The sequence below is a fragment of the Rattus norvegicus genome, chromosome X, assembly GCF_021556685.1.
Source record: "Rattus norvegicus strain SHRSP/BbbUtx chromosome X, alternate assembly SHRSP_T2T, whole genome shotgun sequence".
Lineage (NCBI taxonomy): Eukaryota > Metazoa > Chordata > Mammalia > Rodentia > Muridae > Rattus > Rattus norvegicus.
In genome coordinates this window covers 105,517,900-105,543,562 of record NC_141554.1, presented here as the reverse complement: position 1 = coordinate 105,543,562, position 25,663 = coordinate 105,517,900, and the positions used below count along the sequence as shown (strand labels likewise).

General features: G+C 41.0%; 1 protein-coding gene across 3 annotated transcripts in view; it reads left to right on the top strand.

Annotated features, from left to right (window-relative positions):
* Positions 1-1,544: 1,544 nt before the first annotated feature.
* Nox1 (NADPH oxidase 1) overlaps positions 1,545-25,663 on the top strand; it is a 53,181-nt gene continuing 29,062 nt past the window's right edge. For 2 of the 3 annotated variants that reach the window (XM_087598935.1, XM_087598934.1), the window contains exon 1: positions 1,545-1,907. The gene's annotated coding sequence lies outside the window, so the exon portion shown is untranslated. Of the gene's footprint in view, positions 1,908-17,134; positions 17,257-25,663 lie in introns of all 3 variants that reach the window. The other variant, XM_087598938.1, reaches the window with a different exon arrangement.

The following is a 25,663-nucleotide window of genomic DNA, read 5'->3' as shown; positions in this document are numbered from 1 at the left end:
ATGATGCTTGCATACATCTATAAGTAAAGATTTTGTTGTTGTTTTAAAAGCAACTAGTATGTCGTAAACAGGCCAATGGAAGTTAACAATAGTTCCTTAATCCTCTGTCAGTAATCCAATTTTCAATTTCTATTTGCACAGTGGGCAATTTAGATCAGGATTCATACAAGGTGTATTAACTGAATTAAGTTAATGAAGTCTCAACTCAATTTTATCCTATAAAACTTGCTCTTGCCTTTTCTTTTAGAATTTTGAGACAGGGTCTCAGAGTGTATCCTTGGTTGTTCTGGAACTTGATATGTAGACAAAGCTGGCCTGGGCTTGAACTCACAGACATCTATCTAGTTGTCTCTGCCTTCTGAAAGCGGGGATCAATGGCATGCACCACCACACCCAGCTCTCCTTCCCGTTTCCAAATCACTGCTATCTTTTCTTTTTTTTTTTTTAATCTGGGTCCTATAATTTTTTTGAAATAGAGTTGGGGTTTATGAAAAGACATTTTTTAATACAGATTTTAAGCACAAGGGTTAACAAAAATGCACTTGGGAAGAGGCTGAAGGGTTATATATAGATCAGGTTCATTGATGTGGGATCCAATCTAAGTGTGGGCAAGCCTTTCCATGGGTTGGGGTCCTGTACAGAATTAAGAGGAAGCAAGAGGAGCACCAATATTCATCTGTTTCTTGGCTGTGGATACAATGTTACAAGCTGTCTTACATCCCTGCCACCATACCTTTCCTGCTTGAATAGACTGGACCCTGAAATTGTGAGCTAAAACAAACCCTTCATCCTCAAGTCGCTATTGACAGGTATTTGATTACAGAAAGAGCTGGGTACAGCTACATACCCAAGAGCGTGCTCTACTTCCTCCCACATTACATGGTGGCATGTGGTATCCACCTCCTTGAGTTTGATTGATAGTGCTGTTCATCAGTGCGATCAGGGGATACATGCCCACCCCCCCCCATTTTAAAGACCCTCATCAGGGATGTGGATGTAGCTCGATTGGCACAGTGCCTGCTTAGCATGCAGGAAGCACTGGATTGGATTCCAGCATTGCAAAAATTGAGCAGTGGGAGTGCAAGCCTGCAACCTCTGTACTTAGGAGGTAGAAGTAGGATGATTAGAAGCTCATGTTTGGCTAGGCCAGGCCTGGGATGCCAGCCTGGCCTACATGAGACTCTGCCTCTAGAATAAATAGATAAATAAATAATAACAAAATAAAGAATCCTATCAATTTATCTAATTAATCATTGCCTAGATCCAGTGTTTCATTAAGGAATCACGACATGGAGATTTTTTTCTAATGCTAATGTTTCTTCTGCCTGGATTCTTCTATAAATAGGTACTTTCCCTCATCAGCTATCTCCTCACTCTGAGTCACAGTGTATTACAGAAAAGGCAAGATGAATGCTTCCCTTTTTTTTCTCTTGGCTAGTTTTAGAAATAAATTAAGACGCATTAAGTCTTGGGTGTTCTTTTTTTGGCAGTGGGGGTGTGGTTAGTCCCTCAGTGTTTAGGTGGACCATTTACAACTGTGCCTCAGTCTTTGTTCTCTGCTTGTGTGAACTCTGATGTTGAGCCAGCAGCATGGGGTGCTGTCAGAGCTTTACAGAGCCTCTGGGCATGCGCATGGCTACCCATTTCATTGATTTACAGAAGTCATGCTAAAATCTCTTTCATGCATGTCTTCCTTTTTCAGTCTCTCCTTTCCCAAAGCTTTTCAGTTTGCCCTTTGCTTGTACCAACTGCTATCCCTCCTCAAAGGCTGCTGCAAAAGGTATGCCTTTTTCTTGGAGGCTTTCAGCAAATACTACCTGGGAACCTGCTTCAGCTCTTGGAATATTTAAAGTGAAGAGAAACATTTCATAGCATTTGTATCTTTCTTTGAAGGAGCCACCAGACAGGTAAGTTGCAGAGATACAATATTTTGTGAATGAAGTCTATACTGCTTTCTCTGGGACAAACCACCTACCTCAAGGGTAAACTGTCTTCCTCCCAACTGCCTGTTTTTTCATGGTCAGGGAGAGACATGGAAGAGGCATTTTAAAATGTCCAAGTTCTCTCCCGCTGCTCTGCAATGGTCTTCCTCCAGGAAGCTCTCCTTTCTTTGCTTCTGGTAATTTGACAACCAACTCTACATGCTACTGAAGGAGAAAGGGAAACACCAACCCAGCTACAAACCCTTTGATCTACAGAGGTGACGGGCCTGCCAGCTGTGCTAGTGAAATAGTGGTGCAGGGCTTGTGGGTAACCAACCAAGATCTGATTGGACTTAAGGCCCACTCCATGAGATGCTTCAGGTAATCAAGAACCAAGTGCTAGATAGCTGAGAGACCTAGGATAAAACCAAATATCTTAAGGGTACGTGATTCGCTGATGTGTCTACATGTATTTCTTATGTTTTTTTTCTTTGACTTTTAGTTTCCCTGTTCATTTGTTTTGTCCTATTCAAGTTTATTATTATCTTGTCTTATTTCATTATTAATTTTCTAGGTGCCTGGTTTCTTTTCTAATAATAGAGAACAAGAAAGGATGTAGATTTGGGCAGGTGGGGAGGAACTTGGAGGAGTTGAGGAGGGGAAAGTATAATCATAATATATTATGATTAATATATAATATAATATAATATATATAATATATAAGAATATATTATATATATTCTTATATATAATATAATATATTATAATATATAATATAATATATTATAATATATATAAGAAAATCTGTTTTCAATTTAAAAAAAATCTACTCTATGGCAAGGATCTTGATAAAGAAGTTAAGAACCGGTGAAATGGTCCTCAAATGTCTCTAGCCCACAGGAGATTGAAATGACTTGAAGGAAGCTTCCTTGGAGTGCTACAGAACTAAACCAAACAATAACGTTCTGCAAAGGCTTTGCAGATGAAGACAATAAATTTAGTGACTAAGCTGAAAAAGAGAGTAGAGTGGATGGACAGAAAGGGAAACAGGGAAAAAGAAATGGCACAATGATATTTCTAACATACATTTAGTAGAACAGAGGTCTAGCTAACTTCATTATGTTTGTGTTTTTCTTACATTTATAGCTATATTAACTTCATACTTATTTGCTTAAAGCCATTTAAGGTTATTTTGTGACTAGTTTTATCTTTAAACCATATCATTCCAGATATATAATTAAAATCCCTGGAAGTGATTCTCTTCTTCGTAAAATTATGCTGCTCACCGGACCTACAGTTCTGATTCATTTGTTTCAGTTTGTCACAATTTTAAGACTTGCCTTTCTTCTCTTTGACTTAATTTCATTTTAGCGCACATCCATATTTCCAAAGCTTACAGCTAGATAACAAAGTAGAAAGTTTAGTTTCCTTCCTGTCATTCCATCCCATTTCCCTTTTCCTTTAGTTTCTTCAAATGTTGGCTCACATTTCTGATCTTCACTTATTCATCTTGAACCTCATTCTTCAACATGTGAAGATTGTTTTCATGCCCTTTTGTAACTTTGTGATACTCCATGATGTGGGTATGTTATGTCTATTTAGTCTACTGACATTAAAATAATGTTAATACATAACATTAACTATATGTCAGTCATGTTTTTTCCCTTGGTATGCCATTGCAATAGCTTCTAAAAAGTAATATATCCTTGTTTAATTTGTACTAGATATTGGCAAATTCGTTTCTTGGGGTTTTGTTCCAGTTTGCATCCCCCCTCCTCCTCTCTCCCCATCCCTCTCTCCTCCCTCCTCCTCTCCCCCCTCTGCCCCTCCCCCTTTCCCCCTCCTCCCCCCCCCCCCTCTCTCTCTTCCACTTACTCAGGTTACATCCCAACCAATCACTGCCCCCTCCTGGTCACCCCCAATCTTTCCCCCATCCCCCTCCAAGTGAGTGGGGTCTTCCCTGAGTATCTCCCCACCCTGGTACTTCAAGTGTCCATGAGGCTAGGTGCTTCCACTCCCACTGACAGCAGACAAGGCAGCCCAGTCAGAAGAACACATCCCAGGTACAACAACAGCTTTTGGGACAGCCCCCTTTCCTGTTGTTTAGGATCCACATGAAGGTCAAGCTGCACATCTGCTACATATGTGCTGGGATGCCTAGCTCCAGTCCATATATGTTTTTGGGTTCAGACTCAGAGAGACCCAAGGATCCATGTTAGTTGACTCTGTTGATCTTGTGGACTTCCTAACCCCTTCAGGGCTCTGCAATCCTTTTCCCAACTCTTCCATAAGAGTCCCCAAGCTCCGTCTACTGTTTGGCTGTGGGTATCTATATCCATCCAAGTCAGCTGCTTGGATGGGGCCTCTCAGAAGACAACATGCATCTGTCTGCAAGCATAATAGATCATCATCAATAGTGCTTGCCCGTGGATGGGTCCCAAGCTTTGGTTGACCACTCCGTCAGCCTCTCTGCCCTATACTCCATGCCTGTACCCACTGTAGACAGGATAAACCCTGGGCCAAAAGTCCTGTTGGCAAGCCGGTGTCTCCATTGCTCCACTGGGGCCCCTGCCAGACCACAGGAAGAGGCCTCCCCAGGCTCCACATACCCAGTGCTGTGAGGCACAGCAAAGGTCATCCCCATTGATTCCTGGATGCCTCTCCTAACCCAGATCTCTGTCCAGTCCTGGAGACGCCCCCCCAACTTCCTTACTCCTGCAAATTGCAGACTTCTATTCACTATCAGAGCCATCTAGCCTGACCTTCCACATTGGATTCTGATCCCCCAATTCACCTCTCCTTCCCTCTCAGTTTCCCCCCTCCATCTGCCTCTTATGACTATTTTATTCCCCCTTCTAAGTGAGAGTCAAGCTTCCACACTTAGGCCTTCTTTGGGTCTGTAGATTTCAGACCTCTTAATAACACGCCCCATAGAGCCAGTGTGACTCATAATGGTTATTTGTGCCTTTTGCCTCACTCCTCTCACAGGCATATTCAGAGGTCACATCTCATGATTTTCCCTGCGACATGCCTTGCACTAAAAACAAATGAGTTGCCTGGTAGCAGTAAGGAAGCATTGGTGGCAGACTTAGTCTTGTTGTGAACCACTTACCAACCAAGCTGCCTGCCTGGGACTGAAGAACAGTCTAGAACATATTAAACAGCCTTGACTGACAGAGTCCACATGTCTGTGTCTATAGCAACCACAGGAATTTGTTCTTGCACCTTGTGTAAAGAAGGAAACATTCCACATGCATCTTTACATCTCTCTGAAGTATTTGCTTTCTGTTCATTGTGATCAATTGAAAAGAGCCATTGAAGGTTCTCCAAACACAGACTCGTTGTCTTTTGTTACCATAAACCTTACAACTAGACTTTGCCCTCACTTCCTCACAGCCTCTCTCAGAGTTTCCTTGAAACTTTCGCCATCTTGTGGCAAGACAGTAGATATGAGACCTCTTCTGAGTTCCTAAGTAAAGAACACCAGAGCAATATTCTTTACTACATTCTATTTGTACATGTGTGCTGTTTTACATTGTCTATAATGTACTGCACAGTTTTTCTGTTTCAGAGGCATGGCGTATGTTATTTTACTTAAAATGTGAATTTGTGCACTTTAATCATCTCTGAAACTGGTATGAATTTTGCCATTAATATGTCATAGTTTAATTGTCAGCATTTTGTGTGTCTGTTTTGGTGTATCAATGAGTGATGGATCTTATAAACCCATGATATCTCAGTCTCAAAGAATCAATTCTTTAATGAAATATTGCATCTACCTACAAGATAATAGTTTGAATTTCTAGTCTCAGGTTGAGGTGGTGGAGTGTTGGGAGAGGGGGTACATTTGGAATGCATTTTGAAGGGGACAGGGACTAGGTATATTTATTCACATTGGTGAACCATTTTAAAGTTCACTTTAAATTGTTTTTAATACATAGTATGAGGATGGCTAGTCACTTTTTGATTTGTCTTAATCAAAAATATATGCTAAGAAGTGATTTCTTGGTGTTTGAAATAGCCTGCCCAGATGTTCCATTCTCCAACATAGCTAGATGCTTACATTCTCCTATTTGAAGCCTAGACTAAATCAAAAGTTCTTAACTGTTTGTATGACCTATTGTCCCAGTAGTGAATATTTTCTTTTCTTGAAATAGGGTCTCACTATGTGACCCTTATTGTCCTGGAACTTTCTATGTAGACCAGGCTGGCCTCAAACTTACAGAAATCCACTTGCCTCTGCTATACAAGAGTGTAGGGAGTAAAGGTGTATATCATCATGCCCAGCTGCTAAAAAGTATTAAAAATACAGTTAATGACATATGAATGTGTGATTCTCCCCCTTGGCAGTAATACAGTATAATTGACATATTAACAGCATAGGAAGTAATGTGTTTTATATAAGTTATTCATCATGAAATGATCAATTCAAACTGATTAACTTATCTTCATCACCTTACACAACTATTGTTTATGGTAAGAATACTTGAGCTTTACTTCTCAGCAATTTTTATGCATATCATTCATTAGCATGATCGACAGTTACACAGTACAGTCCCAGTTTTTCTCCACATGTGGCTTTCTAACTCCATTTTAAAGGACTCTTTTGATGTTGTGCTTTTTCACAGAAAATGACACGATTCCCCTCCTTTCTTTTTTTTTTTTTTCTTTTTTCTTTTTTCTTTTTTTTTTTCTGGAGCTGGGGACCGAAATCAGGGCCTTACGCTTGCTAGGCAAGCGCTCTACCACTGAGCTAAATCCCCAACCCCTCCTCTCCTTTCAAAGACTAGGAAAATCATAGACACTAGGAAAAAATATACTACTATTGTTTTGGTAAAAGGTTGTGTTGTGTTAAACTACTTTCTAAATACTATCGATTTTAGCATGGTGTTTGGCTTTTATCAGAAAGATTTTTAATTGTAGTACATGGCAGTTAGTGGAGGAACTCATAACCAGCCAAAGTACCAAGAGTAAGTGATGCCCAGATGATTGGTCTAAAGGAGACATCTATATCCCACCCTCTAAGGTTCTGAGAACATCCGGTAAGGAGAGAAAAGAATATACGAGCCAGAGTATCAGGCAATATACAAGTATGTGTATGTCTTCTGGACATTACATAGCTAAACATGCTACATAGATACATTGCACTCATGAACTCACTGCAGCTGTGGTTATTGGGACATGAGAAGGACAGTTTGAACCTATCAACCTTTAATCACGAATTGGAGAGGAGCCCATGAAGCAATGCTCCTTCCTGAGGCAACTGGCAGTGCAGTTAATGGCTGCTGAGGAGCTGTCATTTTCTTTAGCGGTTAAGTACTGAGAAGTTGTCCTGACTCCATTAAAGAATTTCCCAGCCGTGCTTGCACCAGCAACTCATCATTAACGTCACTGCGTTACACACAGAAAGGAGACAAGGAAGTAGAAGAGACTTGTTGGAAAGAATTAAAAGTTTCAGCAGGAGAGGGAGGGAGAAAACAGAGGGGAAAAGGGTAAAATGACTCAAAATCCATATTCACATGGACAAATTTGTCAAAGATTTAAAAATTGGGAAGAAAATTGGCTTTTATAGTAATAAATATGGCATTTCCAGATAGGAAGGAAGGAAAAGAGGGAAGGAGGGAGGAAGGAAGGGAAGAACAAAAAGAAAGGAAGGGAGGGAGGCAGGGAGGGAGGGAGGGAGGAAGCCAGTTACAGTAGCAATGAACATGTAATTCCAAGGCTCAGGAAATGAACACTAGAGGATCCCCAGGGATTGTTTGCCAGCCAGTCTAGGTGAATCAGTTTCAGGTTGAGTGAGAGACCCTGATTCAAAAAATAAGGTGCCCAGGCACAGTGGGACATGCCTATAATCCTAGCACTCCGGAGGGAGCAGCGAGGCAGCGAGGCGGCGAGGCGGCGAGGCAGCGAGGCAGCGAGGCAGAGAGACAGAGAGGCAGAGGCAGAGAGGCAGAGAGACAGAGAGGCAGAGGCAGAGAGGCAGAGAGGCAGAGAGACAGAGAGGCAGAGGCAGAGAGGCAGAGAGGCAGAGAGGCAGAGAGGCAGCGAGGCAGCGAGGCAGCGAGGCAGAGAGGCAGAGAGGCAGAGAGGCAGAGAGGCAGAGAGGCAGAGAGGCAGATGCAGGCAAATGTCTGAGTGCATCAGCTGGCCACCTTTGGCGTTCTGGAAATAAGCATTACCCTGACCCCTATTTTCACTTTTGCATGGTGGTCTTCCCGTATAAGTGTCTGTGTTCACACCCTTCTTTTAGCAAAGACACCAGATGTATCAACCAGAAGCCTACCTGTGATGATTTGTATACACTCGGCCCAGGGAGTGGCACTATTAGTAGGTATGGCTTTTCTGGAATAGATGGGTCACTGTGGTTGTGGACTTAAGACTCTCATCCTAGCTGCCCAGAAGTCAGTCTTCCACTAGCAGCCTTCAGATAAAGATGTAGAACTCTCAGTTCCTCCTGTATCATGCCTGCCTGGACAGTGCTATGCTCCTGCCTTGACGATATGGACGGAACTTCTGAACTGGTAAGCCAGTCCCATATAATGTTATTCTTATAAGAGTTTCCTTGGTTCCATCAATTTGCTTAAGAATTTCATGAAGTCGTTTTTAATAGCTGAGTAGTACTCCATTGTGTAAATGTACCACATTTTCTGTATCCATGCTTCTGTCGTGGGACATCTGGGTTCTTTCCAGCTTCTGGCTATTATAAATAAGGCTTCTATGAACATAGTGGAGCATGTGTCTTTGTTATAAGTTGGGGCATCTTTTGGGTATATGCCCAAGAGAGGTATAGCTGGGTCCTCAGATAGTTCAATGTCCAATTTTCTGAGGAACCTCCAAACTGATTTCCAGAATGGTTGTACCAGTCTGCAATCCCACCAACAATGGAGGAGTGTTCCTCTTTCTCCACATCCTCGCCAGCATCTGCTGTCGCCTGAGTTTTTGATCTTAGCCATTCTCACTGGTGTGAGGTGAAATCTCAGGGTTGTTTTGATTTTCATTTCCCTGATGACTAAGGATGTTGAACATTTCTTTAGGTGCTTTTTGGTCATTCGATAATCCTTAGCTGAGAATGTTTGTTTAGTTCTGTACCCCATTTTTAAAAGGGTTATTTGGCTCTCTGGAGTCTAATTTCTTGAGTTCTTTGTATATTTTAGATAGTAACCCTCTATCAGATGTAGGATTTGTAAAGATCTTTTCCCAATCTGTTGGTTGCCGTTTTGTCCTAACAACAGTGTCCTTTGCCTTACAGAAGCTTTGCATTTTATGAGATCCCATTTGTCAATTCGTGATCTTAGAGTATAAGCCATTGGTGTTTTGTTCAGGAAATTTCTCTTGCTTACTTTCCCTTCTATTAGTTTGAGTGTATCTGGTTTGATGTGGAGGTTCTTGATCCACTTGGACTTAAGCTTTGTACAGGGTGATAAGCATGGATTGATCTGCATTCTTCTACATGCTGACCTCCAGTTGAACCAGCACCATTTGCTTAAAATGCTATCTTTTTTCCATTGGATGGTTTTGGCTTCTTTGTCAAAAATCAAATGACCATAGGTGTGTGGGTTCATTTCTGGGTCTTCAATTCTATTCCATTGGTCTATCTGTCTGTCTCTGTACCAATACCATACAGTTTTTTATAAATCAGGATTGTTCTGTAATACAGTTGGAGGTTATGGGTGGTGATTCTCCCAGAAAATATCATCCTGAGTGAGCTTAACTCAATCACAAAAGAACATATATGGTATGCACTCACTGATAAGTGGATATTAGCCCCAAGGCTCAGAATACCCAAGATACAATCCACAGATCACATGAAGCTCAAGAAGGAAGACCGAAATGTGGATGCTTCAGTCTTTCTTAGAAGGGGAAACAAAAATACTCACGGAGGAAATATGAGACAAAGTGTGGAGCAGAGACTGAAGGAAAGGCCATCCAGAGACTGCCCCATCTGGAGATCCAGCCCATATATATAGAGAGCAACCAAACCCAGACACTGTTGCAGATGCCAAGAAGGGCATGCTGACAGGAGCCTGATATAGCTGTCTCCTGAGAGGCTCTGCCAGAGCCTGACAAATACAGAGGCAGATGCTTGAAGTCAACCATTGAACTAAGCACAGGGTCCCCAACGGAAGGACTGAAGTAGCTGAAGTGGTTTGCAACCCCATAAGAACCACAACAATATCAACCAACCAGACCCCTCCCAGAGCTCCCAGGGACTAAATTACCACCCCAAGATTACACAGGGATGAATCTATGGCTCCATCCACATATGTAGCAAAGGATGGTCTTGTTGGGCATCAATGGGAGGAGAGGCCCTTGGTCCTATGAAGGCTTGAAGCTCCAGTGTAGGGGAATGTCAGGGCAGGGGGTGGGAGGGAGTGGGTGGATGGGTCGGGGAGCACCCTCGTAGAAGCAGGTGGAGATAGCAGGTTTCTGGAGGGGAAACTGGGAAAGGGGATAACATTTGAAATGTAAATAAAAATATCCAATAAATTAAAAATATGAAGAAAAAAGAGTTGCCTTGGTCATAGTGTCTGTTAACAGTAGTAAAACCCTAACTAAGACACCACCCTACTTCCCATGTCATCTTAAGTAATTGCATCTATAGTCACCTTCTTTCCAAATAAGATTCCATACTAGTGTTATGGAGACCACTCAGCACAAACAAGTTCAAATTGAGCAGGCTGGTGATTGCCTAGAGAGAAACACTTCTCACAGGACAGCCCCAAATATATATATGGAGTTTTAAAAGACCACACACACACACACACACACACACACACACACACACACACACACACACATGCACACACACACACTACATCCTGGTTGGCAGTTGCAAGGGGAAGCAAACAAGCAGTTTAACAAGAACCAAGAACATGCAGTTAGCCGGGGAATTTCAACCCAGTTTCTGAAACAGGATTGACTGTTTTGTCATAGGATTTTTCAGGGAAGGAGATGAAACACAAAGACCCTGTAACACTAGCATATGCCTTTAACTATGCCTTTAGTCACGCCTTTAACTGTGAGTTCTAGGAAGATGCACACTTATCTGATACCAGCCTTACTGCTTCTTCAGCGCACAGGTGATTTTCATCTCTGGTCCTTCAGTCTAGAATCACAAAGACAGATGATCATTTCCTTCTTAGTGTTGAGGTCTGGACATTACTACAAACAACTCAGACACTAATCTCAATCAAACAGAGCTGGTTTATCAATCAATCACAGACCGATTGATCTGGGCTGTAGACCAGACTCAGGAGCTTGCTGCAGCACTGACTATCTCTCAGGGCCAGATTATAATGCCCTTCAACAGAGGAATGGATACAGAAAATGTGGTACATCTGATAAAAACTGCATGGTATTGGTACAGAGACAGACAGATAGACCAATGGAATAGAATTGAAGACCCAGAAATGAACCCACACACCTATGGTCACTTGATTTTTGACAAAGGAGCCAAAACCATCCAATGGAAAAAAGATAGCATTTTCAGCAAATGGTGCTGGTTCAACTGGAGGGCAACATGTAGAAGAATGCAGATCGATCCATGCTTATCACCCTGTACAAAGCTTAAGTCCAAGTGGATCAAGGACCTCCACATCAAACCAGACACACTCAAACTAATAGAAGAAAAACTAGGGAAGCATCTGGAACACATGGGCACTGGAAAAAATTTCCTAAACAAAACACCAATGGCTTACGCTCTAAGATCAAGAATCGACAAATGGGATCTCATAAAACTGCAAAGCTTCTGTAAGGTAAAGGACACTGTGGTTAGGACAAAACGGCAACCAACAGATTGGGAAAAGATCTTTACCAATCCTACAACAGAGAGAGGCCTTATATCCAAAATATACAAAGAACTCAAGAAGTTAGACCGCAGGGAAACAAATAACCCTATTAAAAAATGGGGTTCAGAGCTAAACAAAGAATTCACAGCTGAGGAATGCCAAATGGCTGAGAAACACCTAAAGAAGTGTTCAACATCTTTAGTCATAAGGGAAATGCAAATCAAAACAACCCTGAGATTTCACCTCACACCAGTGAGAATGGCTATGATCAAAAACTCAGGGGACAACAGATGCTGGCGAGGATGTGGAGAAAGAGGAACACTCCTCCATTGTTGGTGGGATTGCAAACTGGTACAACCATTCTGGAAATCAGTCTGGAGGATCCTCAGAAAATTGGACATTGAACTGCCTGAGGATCCAGCTATACCTCTCTTGGGCATATACCCAAAAGATGCCCCAACATATAAAACAGACACGTGCCCCACTATGTTCATCGCAGCCTTATTTATAATAGCCAGAAGCTGGAAAGAACCCAGATGCCCTTCAACAGAGGAATGGATACAGAAAATGTGGTACATCTACACAATGGAATATTACTCAGCTATCAAAAACAACGACTTTATGAAATTCGTAGGCAAATGGTTGGAACTGGAAAATATCATCCTGAGTGAGCTAACCCAATCACAGAAAGACATACATGGTATGCACTCATTGATAAGTGGTTATTAGCCCAAATGCTTGAATTACCCTAGATGCCTAGAACAAATGAAACTCAAGACGGATGATCAAAATGTGAATGCTTCACTCCTTCTTTAAAAGGGGAACAAGAATACCCTTGGCAGGGAAGAGAGAGGCAAAGATTAAAACAGAGACTGAAGGAACACCCATTCAGAGCCTGCCCCACATGTGGCCCATACATATACAGCCACCCAATTAGACAAGATGGATGAAGCAAAGAAGTGCAGACCGACAGGAGCCGGATGTAGTTCGCTCCTGAGAGACACAGCCAGAATACAGCAAATACAGAGGCGAATGCCAGCAGCAAACCACTGAACTGAGAATAGGACCCCCGTTGAAGGAATCAGAGAAAGAACTGGAAGATCTTGAAGGGGCTCGAGACCCCATATGTACAACAATGCTAAGCAACCAGAGCTTCCAGGGACTAAGCCACTACCTAAAGACTATACATGGACTGACCCTGGACTCTGACCTCATAGGTAGCAATGAATATCCTAGTAAGAGCACCAGTGGAAGGAGAAGCCCTGGGTCCTGCTAAGACTGAACCCCCAGTGAACTAGACTGGTGGGGGGAGGGAGGCAATGGGGGGAGGGTCGGGAGGGGAACACCCATAAGGAAGGGGAGGGGGGAGGGGGATGTTTGCCCGGATACCGGGAAAGGGAATAACACTCGAAATGTATATAAGAAATACTCAAGTTAATAAAAAAATAAAATAAAATTTATACATAAAAAAGTCAAAAAAAAATGTCCAACAGCCTGGCAGTGGTGGCACATGCCTTTAATCCCAGCAGATCTCTGACTTCAAGGCTAGTCTGGTCTCCAGGGTGACTTCCAGAACAGCTAAGGCTACACAGAGAAACCCTGTCTTAAAAAACCAAAAAACAATCCCAGAGCCCAGTAATAATTTGAATGAGCTATAAGAAAAAAATCTACAGGAAAAATTAAATAATCCTTTACGGAAAGACATTTTAAAATACTAAATTTCTGTATCCTGACCCTGGGGTTTAAGCTTGTTCACAAGCCCTTCTAGAGCAGATATAGAAACTCATCCTTAATCTGGGCTTATAGGTATCCAGAATTGAAGCATTGAGGATTTCACCCTACTTACAATGTATTAAGTAAAATGATTGCATTAGGTCAAAGATAAAGGGGTTTATTATAGCATAGCAAGTCAATATCAATATCATAGCAAGCAATATCAGGAGCTTCAAGGTGGTGTCTGTTGGCTAGCCAAGGTTCACACAGACTAAGTAAGCTGCACAGAGGAGGGGCAGGTGGACCTTAAGCACAGGATGGTTTTATTTCTTACAAAAGGACACTGGAAAGGTAGTCTTTTCTTCTCCCAAGGCTGTTAGCAGCAACCGAATGTAACAAGTGCCCTGAGTAGGTCATGGCCTTGCATTCTTGGCATGTTCAGGAAGTGTTTCAGGAGTACAAGAGATTTGTGGAGGAGAATTTCTTTCCCTGAATGGTGTTTTGAGGCTATTGTAAGGATGAGATTGGTGGTTGTTGACAGAACAAACTATTATTGTAATTAAAACGGTACAATCACCATTTGAAAACCTGCTCCACCCTTAATCACATGTGGGATTACCATGTGATCTATCAGTTTCACTGCTAGGTATATGCACAAAAGAATGGACTTTTGCAGGATATTTGATCACACTGTGAACACAGAGAGGTTGTGTTTATTGGAAAAAACTATTTCTAGTTGTGGTGTGGCTCAACCCTTAGTACACACCTTTAATCCCAAACAAGGAAGGTAAAGCTAGTTTGTAGAAGGAAGCACCCAAGTTTGAAAGTGATGTCTAATTGAGTGGCAGACAAAGGGATGAATTAGAGAAAAATTGGGTAGAATAGGATATGCCCAACTCTCACAAGAGATAGGAAAGGGGATATACTTAAAAGAGAACAGAAAAGAGTAAAACAGGAGGTAGTTTTACAGGGAGAGTTTTACAGAGGCAAGTTGAAGAGAGAACAAGCTAGACACAGGTAAAGACAGAATGAGTCAGAGAATGAGAAGGAGTCAGAAGATTAGGACAGATTGCTAAAATTAGTATAAGGCTAAGCAGAGCAATTCAGGAGATCGGAAAGGCCAGATTGAATCCATTAGTGTGGAAAGGAGTTTGAACCAGAGCAGCTGAGTTGATCCATCCAGCCAGAGATCAGAAAGAACAAGAAAGAGTGAACTTGTTCAGCAGTGAGTCTCAGAGCCTAAAAGCATTCTAGTGTCAGATTAGATTTTAGGAATGCTAGAGGCTTCCAGGACTAGGCCTAGGTTAGCAGACAGAAGCAGTAAGCCTCAGAGATGAGAATTACATCAGGTAAATAAAACATACTTTTACAAGGGATCACAGATGTTTGAGCAAAAATTAGCATATAAATGTTCATCCCAACACTATCCATTAACAGCTGGAAGACAGAAGCATCTTCTATGTATGCATCAATGGACAAATGACCAAAAATTGGTTTATCTATTGAATGGAGTTCCCTTTGAGAAAGAAGGGGTAAGAAGCCCAGATAGTTCCACTGACATTGAAAAATCTTGAAAACCTTCTGCTCAGGGAAAGAAACCAGACACAAGTGGTCATGTATGATGATTCCAGTTATATATAATGTCTATAACAGGCAGATCTACAGAAGCCAAAAGCAGATACCAGAATGCTAACAATTATTGCTCCGGTGTGGGGGGAGGCAGATGGAAGTGACTGCTTAATGAGGGAGTTTTTCTGATGTGGTGATGAAAGTGTTTTGGAGATGGATATGTCCATAATTGCACAATGCTGGGATATGCTATATACCACCAAGCTGGATATTGAAAAAAACATTAATTTTTTGTGTATATGTAAGTACTTGCACCTCCCCCCCTGTGTGTGTGTGTGTGTGTGTGTGTGTGTGTGTGTGCGCGCCTGTGTGCGTGCATGCGTGTGTTGCCCTCTGAGATCAGAAGAGGTGGTTTTATGCCTGGAACTGGAGTGACTGTCATTGTCATCTGTCATGTGATTGCTGGGAAGCAAATATGAGTCCTCTGTAAGAACAGCAAGCACTCTTAACCACGGAGTCATCTAGCCAGCCCCTGGACTGTACATTTTTAATTGGTTAAAATGGTGGATTTTGTTATGTGCCTTTTATAATGATAAAACATCTTATTTATGTATAGGCATGGCCTGTCCCCACAAGTCAATTGGTGAAGCCCTGAAGCAGAACAGGACTTATTAACACAGGGTCCTGCTCACGAGCACTGTGGAAAAACCATGCTGGGCTTCAGTTTCAGAACACCTAGGTCATCTAATCCATGCAGTCATTGCATTTCTCCTTTCCCAAACTCCAAATCTCCTCTGGATTTCAAAGTACTTCTCTTCTTTCTCCTTTTAAAAAAACAATAAAGACATTTTAAAAAAAAATTTAACAAAATGTAGCAAGCTTCAAATCATACTCCTGTTTTTAAAATTCATACAATCTTATCGTAGTATACCCTCATTAAAGGAGGATAAATATTTGCTTTTGGTTTGTGGAATGCTTTTCCCTCTGTGTGAGCCGAGTGCTTCTAGTCAAAGAATAGTTCTAACTGATCTTTATTCTGATTGGTCCTAAGCGAAACTTATGGTTGTGAAATTTCTTAAGATTAACAAACCTCAGAACATAACAGTATATGTGGCCAAATTTGACCCTGTTCTGAGCCAAGCTATTTTTCCTGCATCAGTAACAATTTGAAATGAGTGGCAGGCATGGGACAAAATGGCTACAGCAATGCTGGGGGAGCAAGTTTCAATACGCAGCACACAGAAGAAAGCCTTCCCTATGCAAACTCCTCTCCAGAAGCTCTTTTTGATCACCCTGTCGAAATTAACCCCTCTACCACATACAAATCATTCTCGACTCCATTTCCTGTTTGAATTTTCTTCATAGTACTCATAATTGCCCCAAAATGATATGTTTATTTATCTGTCCCTCCTAGAATGTAAGTTCAATGATGACAGAAAGCTTGCCCGTCTCATGGAATTCTATATCAGCTCTTTGCATAGTACTTGTTTGATAGCAAATATTTAATAACTGTTTATCACATATAATTATGTATCAATAAAAAGAAATACCCATAAATTAGATCATCTAAGCTTTATAGATGTGTGTATAGCATAGACTTAAAGTTATAGATATATTTTAATTGGTTAATTTTATAATATAATCAATTGCTTTAGAAGATATTTTTATTCCACAGCAATTATTTTGATGTATGTTGAATGAATGTTAAATAAGTGAATGCTCACTTTGATCTGTGAGTCTCTGGGAAGTACAGTAGAGGAAAGCTTTCTTTGAGGAAAATGGGGTTTATCTCAAACTTTTAAAGCCACGTATTTCTCCCCTTTGAAACAATGTAATCTAGTCAAGGAGCCAATTATAAAACAATAAAGTAAATATATTTCTGTCGCCCCAAATTCCCCATTTTCCCTTTTCTTCCTGCTACCAGTAGAAATCAAAGGCAACTGAATAGAGGTCAGAGGCTCATTTGCATGCTTTACTCAGGTGGGAATGGCTCAACAAGCACACCCGCCAGACTAAATATTAGGAAAACAAGAATCCTTTACTATATATGAATTGATTCAGGGAAAAGTCAAGGAAGTTCAGCTGAGTTTTCTAAATGTTAAGACTTAAGGTCATCCTATTGGCTTTTATTCTGTTTCTCAGATTTGTCAGTGGAGAAGTGGCCACTGAGTGTGAAGTGTTCTGAGCTTCCTGATGCAGAGTGAAGAACTTAATAATGGCTTCCCACCCCATCTCCCTTCTCCAGGATGTAGGATCCATGACAGGTGCTAACTCCACAAAGACTCAGGGGTTTTCCATTGTTTTGGAATTTCCTCTATATCAGCAGAGGGCTCTGGTCGGCATCTTTGAACTCAATCTAGCTAAAATTGGGCTTTTCCTGCAATAAAAAGGGAGGGGTTGCTTCTAGTGTATGCTTTGCAAAGATTCGAGGAAATTCGGGAAAGAAAAAAAAAAGAAAGTTGATTTTTTTTGGGGGGTTCTTTTTTTCGGAGCTGGGGACCGAACCCAGGGCCTTGTGCTTCCTAGGTAAGCGCTCTACCACTGAGCTAAATCCCCAACCCCAAGAAAGTTGATTTTTAAAAACAATTTTCCACCAGACAAATCTTTCAATAAAAGGAGGAAAGAATTGAAACCACTTTGTGGGATTAATTCCTAGCTTACTTACATTCAATCTTTTCCCCCAACCTACTTATACAGTGAGTTTTAAGTCTTTGTGGATTGTAAGTCCTTTTAGCAAAGCATCTTAAATTAATGTACACACGAATCACCTGCCGATAGTGTTAAGCTGAGAATTCTTGTTCTGTAGATCTGTGGAGGCTACCATGGGATCGAGCATGCAGGTCATTTGGCCCTTTACTTGAGCTCTGGACCACCTCCAGCTGTGTAATGCACTCCACCATTTCACAGTCCTCAGCTCAAATACTCCATCCTTTGTTTTTTTGTTTTTAACTTGTTCACTTTGCATCTTGCTCACTGCCTCCCTCCTGGGCACCGCCTCCCCCCAATCTTTCCCCACATCTGTCCTCACCTTGCCAGATTCCTCTGCTCTTATCCTACCTTCAGATTTGCCTCTTCTAGCTTCTCTTTGTGGGAAGCCAACGAAGCCCTGAATGAATGTACAACGTGGCTTTGGTCTTAATTATGTATTAAAAGCAGCATTATCTTAATTTATCATTGAAATCTCGGAACTTTCTAATGGTTAGTTCATAGTTTTGTCTAAAGGAATTGTAATCCTAGAGCAGTGGAAGCAGCAGAGATCTGTTTAGTTTCTAGATCTGTTTAAGTAACAGTTTCCTTAAAGATAACAGTATATTATATGGTATTGAATGAAGCTTTAAGTGTTCTGATACTATTGGATTCATATTTATTTGGTAACTATTTTATAACTCACTGTTGTAGATCTAAAACTATCCATAATGTTTTCAGCCTGCAATTCACACAAAAGTTTCACCAGAGATGACTTTGCCATACTGGAGACATAAATGGCTGCCTAGTCTACTGTATACTACACTTGAAAGTTTTTCACAGCCCTCCTCTGTCCCATTGAACATAAACTTCACCAATTATCACATTAAATGAAAGGATGATCACATCATTCAGTGATTGGCAACGCCATCAAATAGACCAGCTCATAATCACATCCGGCTTGCAGCATAAGAAAGGCTAGACTGATCAAATTCTATTATCAGGAATAGGGAATGGCCAGAAGAACAGAATGGAAAAGGCATATCTTAAGTAGATGTCCTGACAAGGAAGGCTGTGAAAGAACAAAAAATGATACAGAGATGAGAGGGGACTGAATCCACAGTGATAATAGATAAGATATATATGAAAAGGTGACTCTTTCTTGTAGTCTTTGAATTGCAGAGATGAGAAACTAAGTGATAATAAAGGAAATGCCCTGGAGCCTGTAGGAATAAAGAAATGGTGAATGTGAACATTTGTTCTATGAAAGGTGTGAGGAAGTAAAATTAAACACCAGATAGTGTAGTTTGGTAGATTCTTTTAAAAATATTTTCTTTTACTTCATGTGTATAGATGTTTAGCTGCATGTTTTCATGTGCATCAGTCTCATACCTAGTGTTGGGGTAGAAATCTCGGCTCGCGTCCGGACAAACTGCAACAGGCCAACATGGTTCAACAGGCCAACATGGTTCCACGTGGAAAGGTTTAATGAGAGAAGAAGAGTAGAAGAGGAGAGGAGTAAAGGCTGGCCATGAGCACATGGAGGGAAGGGGAGAGGGAAATGGGGAGAGAAGGGACAAAGGGGAAGAAGGGAAGAGGGGAAGACTGAGAGCAAGAGAAAGAGCAAGAAAAGCGAATGAGGAGGGGTCAAGCAGCCCCTTTTATAGTGCCAGGCATACCTGGCTGTTGCCAGGTAACTGTGGGGGTGGAACTTAGACAGAATGCTAATACCTAGTGCCTTCAGAGGCTCAAAGAGGACATCAGATCTCCTGGAACTGGAGTTACTACTGGTTGTGAGATGCTTTGTGAGTGCTAGAAATTAAAACCAGGTCTTCTGGAAGAGCAACCTGTGCTCTTAACTGCTGGGCCAGCTCTCCAGTCCATTTTGTAGATTCTTAACCTTTTCACCATCTAGGACATTTTCTTTATGTTTTGCTCATAGACTTTATTTTTAAACTGTATTAATATATTTTTAAAATAACATTGCCATGAACTTAACTAAATTTTAAATTGTAGAATACAATAATGGCTAGATAGTCTATTAGAATCAAGGAGATTAATCTAGATTCCAGAATAAAAACAAATATATCAGTCAAATTCTATACACAGAACAAACAAAAATGAAACAAAAATGACCATTAAAAATGTCCAACAGACCCTAGAAGAAGCAAGAAACTAATCGTCTTGGCAACAAAACAAAGAGAATGAAAGCACACAAACATAACCTCACATCCAAATATGAATATAACGGGAAGCAATAATCACTATTCCTTAATATCTCTCAACATCAATGGCCTCAACTCCCCAATAAAAAGACATAGATTAACAAACTGGATATGCAACAAGGACCCTGCATTCTGCTGCCTACAGGAAACACACCTCAGAGACAAAGACAGACATTACCTCAGAGTGAAAGGCTGGAAAACAACTTTCCAAGCAAATGGTCAGAAGAAGCAAGCTGGAGTAGCCATTCTAATATCAAATAAAATCAATTTTCAATTAAAAGTCATCAAAAAAGATAAGGAAGAACACTTCATATTCATCAAAGGAAAAATCCACCAAGATGAACTCTCAATCCTAAATATCTATGCCCCAAATACAAGGGCACCTACATACGTAAAAGAAACCTTACTAAAGCTCAAAACACACATTGCACCTCACACAATAATAGTGGGAGATTTCAACACCCCACTCTCATCAATGGACAGATCATGGAAACAGAAATTAAACAGAGTTGTAGACAGACTAAGAGAAGTCATGAGCCAAATGGACTTAACGGATATTTATAGAACATTCTATCCTAAAGCAAAAGGATATACCTTCTTCTCAGCTCCTCATGGTACTTTCTCCAAAATTGACCATATAATTGGTCAAAAAACGGGCCTCAACAGGTACAGAAAGATAGAAATAATCCCATGCGTGCTATCGGACCACCACGGCCTAAAACTGGTCTTCAATAACAATCAAGGAAGAATGCCCACATGTACTTGGAAATTGAACAATGCTCTACTCAATGATAACCTGGTCAAGGAAGAAATAAAGAAAGAAATTAAAAACTTTTTAGAATTTAATGAAAATGAAGGTACAACATACCCAAACTTATGGGACACAATGAAAGCTGTGCTAAGAGGAAAACTCATAGCGCTGAGTGCCTGCAGAAAGAAACAGGAAAGAGCATATGTCAGCAGCTTGACAGCACACCTAAAAGCTCTAGAACAAAAAGAAGCAAATACACCCAGGAGGAGTAGAAGGCAGGAAATAATCAAACTCAAAGCAGAAATCAACCAAGTAGAAACAAAAAGGACCATAGAAAGAATCAACAGAACCAAAAGTTGGTTCTTTGAGAAAATCAACAAGATAGATAAACCCTTAGCCAGACTAACGAGAGGACACAGAGAGTGCGTCCAAATTAACAAAATCAGAAATGAAAAGGGAGACATAACAACAGATTCAGAGGAAATTCAAAAAATCATCAGATCTTACTATAAAAACCTATATTCAACAAAACTTGAAAATCTTCAGGAAATGGACAATTTCCTAGACAGATACCAGGTACCGAAGTTAAATCAGAAACAGATAAACCAGTTAAACAACCCCATAACTCCTAAGGAAATAGAAGCAGTCATTAAAGGTCTCCCAACCAAAAAGAGCCCAGGTCCAGACGGGTTTAGTGCAGAATTCTACCAAACCTTCAGAGAAGACCTCATACCAATATTATCCAAACTATTCCACAAAATTGAAACAGATGGATCACTACTGAATACCTTCTACGAAGCCACAATTACTCTTATACCTAAACCACAGAAAGACACAACAAAGAAAGAGAACTTCAGACCAATTTCCCTTATGAATATCGACGCAAAAATACTCAACAAAATTCTGGCAAACCGAATCCAAGAGCACATCAAAACAATCATCCACCATGACCAAGTAGGCTTAATCCCAGGCATGCAGGGATGGTTTAATATACGGAAAACCATCAATGTGATCCATTATATAAACAAACTGAAAGAACAAAACCACATGATCTTTTCATTAGACGCTGAGAAAGCATTTGACAAAATTCAACACCCCTTCATGATAAAAGTCCTGGAAAGAATAGGAATTCAAGGCCCATACCTGAACATAGTAAAAGCCATATACAGCAAACCAGTTGCTAACATTAAACTAAATGGAGAGAAACTCGAAGCAATCCCACTAAAATCAGGGACTAGACAAGGCTGCCCACTCTCTCCCTACTTATTCAATATAGTTCTTGAAGTTCTAGCCAGAGCAATCAGACAACAAAAGGAGGTCAAGGGGATACAGATCGGAAAAGAAGAAGTCAAAATATCACTATTTGCAGATGATATGATAGTATATTTAAGTGATCCCAAAAGTTCCACCAGAGAACTACTAAAGCTGATAAACAACTTCAGCAAAGTGGCTGGGTATAAAATTAACTCAAATAAATCAGTTGCCTTCCTCTATACAAAAGAGAAACAAGCCGAGAAAGAAATTAGGGAAACGACACCCTTCATAATAGACCCAAATAATATAAAGTACCTCGGTGTGACTTTAACAAAGCAAGTAAAAGATCTGTACAATAAGAACTTCAAGACACTGAAGAAAGAAATTGAAGAAGACCTCAGAAGATGGAAAGATCTCCCATGCTCATGGATTGGCAGGATTAATATAGTAAAAATGGCCATTTTACCAAAAGCAATCTACAGATTCAATGCAATCCCCATCAAAATACCAATCCAATTCTTCAAAGAGTTAGACAGAACAATTTGCAAATTCATCTGGAATAACAAAAAACCCAGGATAGCTAAAGCTATCCTCAACAATAAAAGGACTTCAGGGGGAATCACTATCCCTGAACTCAAGCAGTATTACAGAGCAATAGTGATAAAAACTGCATGGTATTGGTACAGAGACAGACAGATAGACCAATGGAATAGAATTGAAGACCCAGAAATGAACCCACACACCTATGGTCACTTGATTTTTGACAAAGGAGCCAAAACCATCCAATGGAAAAAAGATAGCATTTTCAGCAAATGGTGCTGGTTCAACTGGAGGGCAACATGTAGAAGAATGCAGATCGATCCATGCTTATCACCCTGTACAAAGCTTAAGTCCAAGTGGATCAAGGACCTCCACATCAAACCAGACACACTCAAACTAATAGAAGAAAAACTAGGGAAGCATCTGGAACACATGGGCACTGGAAAAAATTTCCTGAACAAAACACCAATGGCTTACGCTCTAAGATCAAGAATCGACAAATGGGATCTCATAAAACTGCAAAGCTTCTGTAAGGCAAAGGACACTGTGGTTAGGACAAAACGGCAACCAACAGATTGGGAAAAGATCTTTACCAATCCTACAACAGATAGAGGCCTTATATCCAAAATATACAAAGAACTCAAGAAGTTAGACCGCAGGGAAACAAATAACCCTATTAAAAAATGGGGTTCAGAGCTAAACAAAGAATTCACAGCTGAGGAATGCCGAATGGCTGAGAAACACCTAAAGAAATGTTCAACATCTTTAGTCATAAGGGAAATGCAAATCAAAACAACCCTGAGATTTCACCTCACACCAGTGAGAATGGCTATGATCAAAAACTCAGGTGACAGCAGATGCTGGCGAGGATGTGGAGAAAGAGGAACACTCCTCCATTGTTGGTGGGATTGCAGACTGGTAAAACCATTCTGGAAATCAGTCTGGAGATTCCTCAGAAAATTGGACATTGAACTGCCTGAGGATCCAGCTATACCTCTCTTGGGCATATACCCAAAAGATGCTTCAACATATAAAAGAGACACGTGCTCCACTATGTTCATCGCAGCCTTATTTATAATAGCCAGAAGCTGGAAAGAACCCAGATGCCCTTCAACAGAGGAATGGATACAGAAAATGTGGTACATCTACACAATGGAATATTACTCCGCTATCAAAAACAACGAGTTTATGAAATTCGTAGGCAAATGGTTGGAACTGGAAAATATCATCCTGAGTGAGCTAACCCAATCACAGAAAGACATACATGGTATGCACTCATTGATAAGTGGCTATTAGCCCAAATGCTTGAATTACCCTAGATCCCTAGAACAAACGAAACTCAAGACGGATGATCAAAATGTGAATGCTTCACTCCTTCTTTAAAGGAGGAAAAAGAATACCCTTGGCAGGGAAGGGAGAGGCAAAGATTAAAACAGCGACTGAAGGAACACCCATTCAGAGCCTGCCCCACATGTGGCCCATACATATACAGCCACCCAATTAGACAAGATGGATGAAGCAAAGAAGTGCAGACCGACAGGAGCCGGATGTAGATCGCTCCTGAGAGACACAGCCAGAATACAGCAAATACAGAGGCGAATGCCAGCAGCAAACCACTGAACTGAGAATAGGTCCCCTATTGAAGGAATCAGAGAAAGAACTGGAAGAGCTTGAAGGGGCTCGAGACCCCATATGTACAACAATGCCAAGCAACCAGAGCTTCCAGGGACTAAGCCACTACCTAAAGACTATACATGGACTGACCCTGGACTCTGACCTCATAGGTAGCAATGAATATCCTAGTAAGAGCACCAGTGGAAGGGGAAGCCCTGGGTCCTGCTAAGACTGAACCCCCAGTGAACGTGATTGTTGGGGGGAGGGCAGCAATGGGGTGGGATGGGGAGGGGAACACCCATAAAGAAGGGGAGGGGGAGGGGCTAGGGGGATGTTGGCTCGGAAACCGGGAAAGGGAATAACAATCGAAATGTAAATAAGAAATACTCAAGTTAATAAAAAAAATAAAGGATTAGAAATAAAAAAAAAGAATCAATGGGAATGACCTTAGCTGTGACTCACAGCATTGGGGACATGGAACCTGAAAAAGCCACTTTCTACTAGCCAGGCAGGAACCCCAGCGGAGTGATAGGGACACCAACCCATCCACAAAACTTTCAGCTCAAAACTTATCTTGTTTACAAGAAATGCAGGGGCAGGGGAATGAAGCAGAGGTTATTGATATTTTTCAGACCAGTAGTGAGTGATTTTACCTTAGATTTCTGGGCTATCTACGCTCCTGTTCTTGGTTATCATATAAGGGCTGGGTGTCGGTTCCTTCTTGTGGATCAAATCAGACACTGGTTGGCTACTACCACACATTTTGGGCCACTGTTGCCCTAGTATATTTTGCCAGCAGGACAGAATGTAAGTCAAAGGTTTTGAGCTAGGGACACGATTGGGTGATTGCATCTGGGGAAACACAGAGAGAGGAGAAAGTCTGCAGGCAGACTACTTAATTTTCTGCAGGCATGACCATCGTATTCTTTTAAAGGTTCTTGAGTGGGTCCTGTGTATGTGTCAGCACCAACGGTTACATAGTAATTCCTGGAGATGTACAAAAATTGTAGGTTTAGGGCAAGTGAGAAATGAGGCAAGTAACCAGGAAAAAGAACTGCCAAGTAGCATGAGCCAAGCAGTGGTGGTGCTCGCCTTTAATCACAGCACTTGGGAGACAGAGGCAAGCAAATCTCAGAGTTTGAGGCCAGCCTGGTCAACAGAGCCAGTTTCAGGACAGCCAGGGTTAAGTAGAGAAGTCTTCTCTTAGAAAAAAACCAAAGCAGCAACAACAAGGAAACGGTCAGTTGATGGTAGGGTTGACAGTGTATAAGAATCCACTTACTAGCCACTGATGCCACAGAAGCACTCTCAAGATCTCCAGGAAGCAGTCGAGTTCAAATTTAATTAATGTCAATAATCTATAAACCTAGGAAATGCAAACATTAAGATGATAGATGAAAGAATACAGGGTCGGGGAGACTTTTATAATATTTGAAGTCGATGGAAGGAAAGCAATTTCTAGTGAATTTGTGGAAATGGGGGACTTTTGGTTAGAAAGGAGTGTCTTTAATTGTTAATGGAAGTGAGGTTTCAGTTTAGAGTCATGACTATTGTAGTTGAATAAGCTGCTATAATTTTCTTGCTAAATGATCTTTCTGTTGC